We start from the raw sequence: 10206 nt of genomic DNA, 5'->3' as shown, positions 1-10206 counted from the left end.
TTTATACACTTGAAAATTATATATTAATTTATTATGAAACAAACACACAATAATAATACCATAAAAATGGGGAAGCTTTTATCTAAGACAAGCTTAGCTATTCATTAAACCTTTTATGAAGGCTACGTTGGCAAATTTCATTATTTTGTCCACATTGTATGATTAAATTTCTTGACACTTGATTAATATTTTTTATACGTAAAAAAAATACTTTACCCATCATCTTTGCCTCAATTAAATAGATTGTAAAAAAAAGGAAATAAAGTATGATATCCAACAATGGTAAGACAAACAATAATAAAAGATGGAGTTTCTGTATGTAACAGTCAACAAATTAATTGAAACAATAATAACCTAAAGATATCCATGATAGATTTCTAATCTGTTGATTATTTTTTACATTAATTACATGTCTATTTGTCGCAAATAACTATACCATGGCAATGTAGTTACTCATGAATATCAAATTTTTATAATTAATTATAGTATTTGAATTAAAATTTCATTGTAAACAGTTATGTATTTTTAATCTTATATATTATTTTTCTTTTTAATATACTATGTGTTTTTTTACCTACATCCATCATTACGAAAAAAAAAAAAAGGCAAATAATAAAAGGTAAGTAAAGAACTTAACAAGTATTCAATTCTTACAAAGAGCTATAGGGATAAAACACATCACTTAATTACTTGAGAACAAAACATTGACAGCTTATATATTTGCTAAATCTAGTAAATTTATAGTGAGGCGGTGACCGTTGGATTAAAAGTAATCCGAAGGCCATAGTATAGTTCAATTCTAACAGTCAGTTTTAAAATTAAGTACTTCTTTTTCACGTGTTTCTCATTATACATATACATCAAATTTATGATGTAAATGATAGATAGGTATTTGTGAGATTTTTTAGTTTGATTTGAATAAAATTTGAATTTAATTCGATTATTATTGATTTAAGTTCGAGTAGTTTAATGAGTTTGAACATCTTAATATCTTATTTGAATAATTAATTAGCCTAATATAGTTTTTATTTTTTAGTATTTTTTATTATTTTAATTAAAACTTATTATTTTATTTTTATATATCAATTTTAGTTTAAATTTGAATACATAATCGAGTTCAAAATTTAATATGAAAATCAAACTCTTTTTTTGTTAAATAAACTTAATCAAAAAAATTCAAATATCTCAATTTTTATTTCAAATCAAATTCAAATTTAAAAATTAAAATTTGATCAAATTCGAATCAAATTTTGAATCAAATTAAAGATCAAATTTCTGTTATTAAGTTGAAGAAAAAAAAGAATAAAAATCAACATTAAAACTCTGGGGAAAAAAAAAGGAAATCAAGCTCACACTGAAATGATAAAAACAAGCATGAAATTGAAAAGAGAATGTTCGCTTTATCTTGTTGGAAAATTCGAATAAAAGAGATGAATAGAACACTCAGATAACAGAAATAGCTTTTTGCTTTTTTTTTTTTCTTACGTTTAATGGCCAAATATTTGGTTTTATGATTACCAGTTGATGCCCCTTCCTTCGTCGAAAAATTTTACTCATATTAATATTAATATAATTATATTTTATTAATTAAAAAATTAAATATAAAAAAAATAATGATTTATAAATTATATAATATAAATGCATTGACTTAAAATAAATATCAATTATTATTATTATTATTAAAATTTTATCTAAATTTTTTATCATTTGAATTGAATTTAAAAAAATATTCACATAGAAATTTTAAACAAAATCAACCATTTATGATTTTTAAAAATTTCATCATTTGAATAATTATCATTTACTTTCAAAATTATCATTTATTCTCTCTTTTTTTTTCTTTCTTCTCTCTAGAATAGTGATGAATTGTAGATAAAAAATATCAAATATTTTCAAATCCTTATGATATTTTTCATATTTTGACAAACATTTTTGAGGATTTTTTTTTAATTCTTGACATTAGTTAGGAAATGGATTTATTAATTCTAGATATTTCAACCTAAATATTTCGACAAATGTTAATTTAGGAATCAAACAGATGAAATTTTTTAAAATGTTTAGTTATTTAATTAACATTTAAAAATAATTTAAATTAAATCAAATTAAATGTTAATTGTTCATTTAAATAATATTTTTTTATATGTTTTAATAGTTATTATAAATTACATAATAAATATGATCGCATAATAATTTTTTTCATAAAACTATTTCCTTTTTTAATTTCTAACGTACGGAAAAATAAATAACTAAAAAGCACAAAACTAATAACAAAGTCAAATTCAGCATTACTTATATAATTCTATACCTTAATTATCTCTCAAACCTCAAATCATTATTTGTGATAAGTGTTAATTGTTTAAAAATTGAAGCTTAAAAATCAAAACGAAAACTTTGGATTTAATAAGGATAACTTTAATATAATGGTGTTGATGATATTGGTTCTATATTTGCTATTTGAAATAACATATAAAATAAATATATATAAATAAAAGTTAAAAAAAATATTTTTAATAAATTCAAAATATTTCTAAAATATAATAAAAGTAAACTATTTATTTTTTATAATTAGAGAGTTAGTTGTTATGGGCTAACCCTTTCATAAAAAATTGAATCATCTTTTGCTATCATCATATTTATTTTTTAAAATTTTAATTAAAATTTAATATAATTATTTTATTATAAAATACATCTATCACTTTTTAAAGATGATATTTTTTTTATATGTAGTTTATAGAATATGTAAAATGTAGAGAAAAGAAGACTTCTTTTCGTCTAAGTCTTCTTCTTCTTCTTCTTTTAATATTGTTATTTCCTAATGAATTCCATAGTGGCCGACAAAAGCCATCTGACATATAAAAGCGATGACCCATGACTTCTGTTTTTCTTGGTCTTCTTTTTTTATTCCTCCTTTCTCATCCAAGTAATGGAAGACAGCCCAAATATTTGTTCTTTACGGGGAAATTGCCGAAAAGTAACAAAATTTTTTTTTTTAATTGATAGGATCATAATGAGATTGGATTTAATTTTTTTAAATGTTATTTAATATTATAAAATTTTAAAATTTAATTCGAATTTAATTAAAATTTTTATTCTATTTAAATTGAATAAAATAAAATTTTATTGATTTAATATAATTTGATTAATTAATTTTTAATTTTTATATATTATTTTTATATAAAATTTTAATACATTTAAATACATTTTTATATAAAATTATTATTTTTATTTTATAAAAATTTACGATGCAGGATTAATGTTTTTTAAGTATAATACTTTAACTATCATCTTTACCTCAATTAGTTTCAATAATAAAGTGTGAAAGAAAGAAACTGAAAATGATATTTAACAAACAACCAAAACAAACAATAGACAAAAATAGAGCTATCGTGGGTTAGTAAATTAATTCAAATAATACTAATTTAAAGATATTCATGAGAGATTTAATTATTTATTGCTTATTTTCTACATCTTTGCCTCAATTAGCTTCAATAATAAAGTGTGAAAGAAAGAAATATGACATTTAACAAACAATCAAAACAAATAATAGACAAGAATAGGGCTATCACGGGTCAACAAATTAATTAAAATAATACTAATTTAAAGATCTTCAGGAAAAATTTAATTATCTATTGATTATCTTTTACATTAATTACAAGTCTACTTGTGGCAGATGACTATAGGTACTCATGGATATCAAAATTTTATATTTAATTATAGTATTTGAATTAAAATTTCATTGTAAATATTTATGTATTATTAATCTTATATTATTATTTTTTTAATATACTATATGTTTTTTTTCTCTATATTCATCATTGTGAAAGAAAAAAAAAGCAAATAATAAAAGATAAGTAATGAACTTAACAAGTATTCAATTCTTGCAAAGAACTATAAAAGGTAAATCGCTTTATTTAATTACTTGAAGAATAAAGTATTGACAAGTTATAAATTTGCTAAACTTAATAAGTTTTATAGTGAGACGATGATTGTTGGATTAAAAATAATGCAAAGGTTATAGAATAATCTGATTTTAACAATCAACTTTAAAATTTATGACTCTATTTTTGTGCATTTCTTATTATAGATACATATCAAAATTAAGAATGTAAATGATGAATTTGTGTTTATAAACTTTTTTAATTTAATTTAAATAAAATTTGAATTCAATTTGATTATTATTGATTTGAGTTCAAACATATCAACAAATTTAAGTATCATAATATCCAATTCAAATCATTTATGAGTCTAGTTTTTATATTTTTATTATTTTAATTAAAATGTACTATTTTACCTATATATATATCAATTCAACCTTAAATAATATTTATTTTTATATGTTTTAATAGTTATTATAAATTACATAGTAAATATGATCACATAATAATTTTTTTCATAAAACTATTTCCTTTTTTAATTTTTAACGGAAGAAAAAAATAAAAAACTAAAAAGCATAAAAAAATAACAAAGTCAAATTCAACTATACTTATATAATTTTATTCCTTAATTAACCCTCCAACCTCAAATCATTTTTTATGATAAGTGTCAATTGTTTAAAAATCAAAGCTTAAAAATCTAAATAAAAAGCTTTGGATTTAATAGAGATAACTTTAATATAATGGTATTAATGATGTTGGTTCTATATTTGCTACTTGAAGTAACATATAAAATAAATATATGTAAATAAAAGTTAAAAAAATATTTTTAATAAATTCAAAATGTTTCTAAAAATTAATAAAAATAAAAATAAAAATAATTATTTTTTATAATTAGAGAGTTAGTTATTATGGGCTAACCTTTTTCATAAAAAAAAATGAATCTATCTTTTGCTATAATCATATTTATTTTTTAAAATTTTAATTAAAAGTTAATATAATTATTCTATTGTAAAATAAATCTATCGCTTTTAAAGATGATATTTTTTTTATGTAGTTTATAGATTATGTAAAATGTAGAGAAAAGAAGACTTCTTTTCATCTAAGTCTTCTTCTTCTTCTTCTTTTAATATTGTTTTTTCCCTGATAAATTGCATAGTGGCCGACAAAAGCCATGTGACTGATAAAAGTAATGACCAATGACTTCTGTTTTTATCGGGTCTTCTTTTTTTGTTCGTCCTTTTTTATCTAGGTAATCGAAGACAGCCCAAATATTTGTCCTTTACGGGGAAATTGCCGAAGATCAACCAAAAAAAATTTATTAACTGATACGATGATAATAATTTTGAATAAGATTCGATTTGATTTTCTTACATATTATTTAAAATTATTAAAAATTTAAATTTAATTCAAATTTAATTTGAATTTTTATTTGATTTAAATGAAATAAAATCAAAATTTATTGTTTTAATTCAGTTTAATTAATTAATTTTTAATTTTTATATATTATTTTTATATAAAATTTTAATATATTTAAATAAATTTTTATATAAAATTATTATTTTTATTTTATAAAAATTTACATTGCAGGATTAATGTTTTTTAAGTAGAATACTTTAACTATCATCTTTGCCTTAATTAGTTTCAATAATAAAGCGTGAAAGAAAGAAATTGAATATGATATTTAACAAACAGTCAAAATAAAACAATAGATAAAAATAGAGCTATCGTGGGTCAACAAATTAATTGAAATAATACTAATTTAAAGATATTCATAAGAGAATTATTTATTTATTAATTGTTTTCTACATCTTTTCCTCAATTAGTTTCAATAATAAAGTGTGAAAAAAAAATGAATATGATATTTAACAGACAATCAAAACAAATGATAAACAAGAATAGAGCTATCGTGGATCAATAAATTAATTGGAATAATAATAATTTAAGGATATTCATGAGAGATTTAATTATCTGTTGATTATTTTTTACATTAATAACAAGCCCACTTGTGGCAGATGACTATAGTCTCGTGAATATCAAAATTTTATAATTAATTATAGTATTTGAATTAAAATTTCATTTTAAATATTTATGTATTTTTAATCTTATATTATTCTTTTTTTAATATATTATATGTTTTTTTATCTATATCCATCATTGTGAAAGAAAAAAAAGCAAATAATAAAATATAAGTAAAGAACTTAACAAGTATTCAATTTTTACAAGAAACTATAAGGGTAAATCACTTTATTTAATTATTTGAAGAATAAAGTATTGACAAGTTATAGATTTGCTAAACTTAATAAGATTTATAGTGAGTCAATGATCGTTGGATTAAGAATAATCCAAAGATCATAGAATAATCCGATCTTAATAGTTAGCTTTAAAATTTATGATTCTATTTTCATGTGTTTCTTATTATAGATACACATCAAAACTAAAAATATAAATGATAGATCTGTGTTTATAAGAATTTTTAGTTTAATTTAAATAAAATTTAAATTTAAATTTATTATTATTGATTTGAGTTCGAATAAATCGATAAATTTGAACATCCTAATGTCTAATTCAAAAAATTTATGATTCTAGATTTATATTTTTATTATTTTAATTAAAATTTGCTATTTTACCTATGCTTATATATATTTATATATATATATATCAATTCAACCTTAATTTTAAATATATAATTAAGTTTAAATTGAATATAAAAATTAAATTTAGTTTTTATTAAATAAATCTAATCAATTGAATTCAAATATTTAAAAATTTTATTTTGAATCGAATTTAAATTTAAAATTTAAAATTTAATCCATTTTGAATTAAATTTTTAATTGAACTCATGACTAAACTTTTCTTTTTGAGTTGAAGGAAAAACAGAATAAAAATCAACCTTAGAACTCTTGGCCAAAAAGTATGGAGCTCGCAGTGATTGGTATAGGAATTGGTATAGTTACATTCCAGAAAAAGCGAAAATCAATGTCCAATGTACGATTTGTTTGCATTCCTGACATATGGCACCATTGAGGCTTCAGCAACAGGAAACCCAGGACATTGATGATCTCAATCTGTTTGTAAATGGTGTCACAGCTTATTTTGTATATCTAAGAATTGATCAGTCTAATTTTGCTACTTAGGTTATACTACCTATCTCCCATATTCGATCATTTGTAACTGAGGGAGTGGGTTTCCTTGGTTAGGTTTATTTGATAATCCATTTGTAGGCCTATTGCAAGGTTCTTATGTTGTTTCAATGGGCGCTTTAACTAAAAAATATTAAAATTTTCACCATTCATCAACTTTTAAATAAATTTCATTTAGGATTTTTTGTTTTTAATTTTTTTACATATTATTCATCTAGTCTTTGAATTTTATGATCAATCTATTGATTTTCATTTTATTTATATATATGGTAAAATCATTTACATAAAAGTTAAAAATATTAATTTCTACATATTTAAAAAAAAATTAATTATCATTTTAATATCTTTTTGACAAAGAATCTAAAAGATTTTTTTCAATGAAATTTATAATTTTGATTGATAAAAAGATTATCATGGTCCCATTCAGTCATTTGATAATTTTTTTTTATCAAGAATCTTAAGATGATTAAATTCATAGTAATAGGGATAATTTTGAAATATATATAAAAATATATATTTTATTATTATTATTATTTTATATTAATGTATATGTATTGTAGTAATAAAGCTATTATTTAATACTTTAATTTAAAAAATTGATATTTTAAATTCAATTAGAGTTTCTATGTAGTACTATTTGTGAACTCATTCATTTTTTTTATATCAATGTATCACCTTTATTAGATCCAACAATTTATGTATTCGTGTCGTATGTCATAATATATAGATCTGTAAATCTATAGTTAGATTTAACTTAAGGAGTTGTTATCAATCTTTTTTGGTCTAGAAGCGATTGGCTACCTAATTAAATTTATCCCATTTTAAAAAGAAGTCCTAAGCTTAACTTAAATATCTTTAAAAAGTATATTCATGTCTATGAAACCAGAAATAGGTCCGAAAGTACGGTTACATATGAGAAGATTATAATACCCTCATAACGCCTATCTAAAGATGATACCAATTTAATTTCATATTATCCAAGTCTTAAAATATTTTTATAGTTTACCAAATAATTTAATTATTAGAAATTAGACTTAAAATTATTTCAATTGTTTGGTAGTAATTTAAGATAATTTTCTTACCTCAGGTGTATTCATGGAGACTTATGTCCCACTCTAAAGAGGTTCCATCGTTAGATTCATAAACATATTTTCTAAGAAATTATTTTTTGAAAGCAATCAATAAAATCCTCCAATCATTTCGTAAAATTTTATATCAATGCATATCCCCCAATCGATTTGTGGGATTTTTTGAAAATTATTTTTTTCTAAAAATTAATTTTTATTTAAAAATCATAAGATTTTCCAATATAACAGTAAAATTTTATTTTAAAAATCAAATTACCTTTTAATACGTTGGTAAGGCTTTTTATTTAAACATTTATTTTTTTTATAAATTTGAAAAGATATATTTTCTTACTTTTTATAAAAAATATTATAAAAAATAAATACATAAATAGTCAAATAAATAAAATAACTAATAAAATAAATAAATAAACAATTATGATAAAATACAAAGATAATTAGAACTAAAAAAAGAGACAAGTAAAATGTAAATACCAAAGATTGGGTTACAATTGATTACAAAGTACAAGGGCCTTTTTAATTGTACTTGCCAATTTCAATTTGCTAGTTGTTTGAAACCAGTTACGATTTTGGGCTTCTTATTAAATTGGATCCTCAAACTAAATTAGTCCCCTTTTACTTTTCTTGCTTCTTTACCCCCTTGTTTTCTTTTTTGGTTTTCTACAAAGTAGCTTATGGCTTCGCTAGCATTCCTCGCCTATGGTGATTGCCTTTTTTTTTGTCTAAACAAAAATAAAATAGAAACCTAATATATATATATATATATATCCAAAACCTTAAAAAATTTTACTTTCAAAACTTTTTGTTTAATGCCTCATTTTTATGTTTCTTCTTAACTCATTTCCCTAACACAGAACTCCTAAGAGAAAATCTTAATTATTTAAATCCAAAACACTAGAAAAGACTATAAAAAAAACTCTTGATTTTTTTATTTTTTTCTCCCTCTTGATTTTTTTGATTGATTCTTGATTGTTTCTAATTGATCCTAATAAGGTCGTTTTATAGGCCTCTAGTCTCAATTACAATAGGAAAAGAAGTTTTCTGGGCTTGAATCTCCTAATCACCTTCAACCTCGAATTTTTAACTCAAATCCACCTTTCAAACCAATTCCCTTTTACAGTCTTTTTTTAATTATAACAATTTTAATTCAATAGCCCAAGTAGAATTAAACCTTTTTTAAGTTTCAACAAAACAATTCTTTTCCCTTTTTTTTAAATAATACTAATAACTCTAAACTAAATACAATACCAAAAATAAATAAGAAATTCAAAGCCTAATCTTAAAATATAAATTGACTCTGGACTAAATGAATAAATATTAAAATCTTGAAAAATAAATCAAAAAGAAAAAATCTTTTTAGGGAAAACATTCGGCTTGGATAACACAAATTCATTTACTAGCTTGACTTTAGCATCCCCAGTGGAGTCGCCAAATTGTCATAACATATAGATATGTAGATTTATAGTTAACCTGACTTAAAGAATAGCCACTAATCTTTTTTAGTCTATGTGCGATTGGCCACGTAATTAAATCTGTTCCATTTTAATGAGAAGTTCTAAGCTTAACTTAGGAATCTTTAAAAGGTATATTCATGTCCACAAAACCAAAAATAGGTCCAAGAGCATGGTTAAGTGTGAGAAAAGTTATAGTACCCTCATAATGCCCATCTAAAGATGATACCAGTTTAATTTCATGTTATTCAAATCTTAAAATATTTTTGTAATTTACCAAATAATTTAAGTATTGAAAATTAGTCTTAAAATTACTCCAATAATTTAGTAGTAATTTAAGATAATTTTTTCAACTCAAGAGTATTAATGAAGACTTGTGTGTCACACTAAAGAGGTTTCATCATCAAATTCATTAACGTATTTCTAAGAAATTATTTTTTAAAAGCAAACAATAAAATCCTCAAATTGTTTGGTAAGATTTTATATTAATGCATATCCTCCAATCATTTGGTGAAATTTTTTGGAAATTATTTCTTCTCTAAAAATTAATTGTTATTTAAAAATCATAAAGTTTTCTAATATGTTAGTAAAACTTTATCTTAAAATCAAATTGCCTTCCTGTATGTTGGTAAGGGATTTTATTTAAACATTTATT

The sequence above is a fragment of the Durio zibethinus genome, chromosome 15 (genome assembly GCF_047325235.1).
Source record: "Durio zibethinus cultivar Kanyao isolate XHJ-2024 chromosome 15, ASM4732523v1, whole genome shotgun sequence".
Taxonomy (NCBI): domain Eukaryota; kingdom Viridiplantae; phylum Streptophyta; class Magnoliopsida; order Malvales; family Malvaceae; genus Durio; species Durio zibethinus.
The sequence above is the reverse complement of the archived record's forward strand: the minus strand, read 5'-3'. Positions refer to the sequence as shown.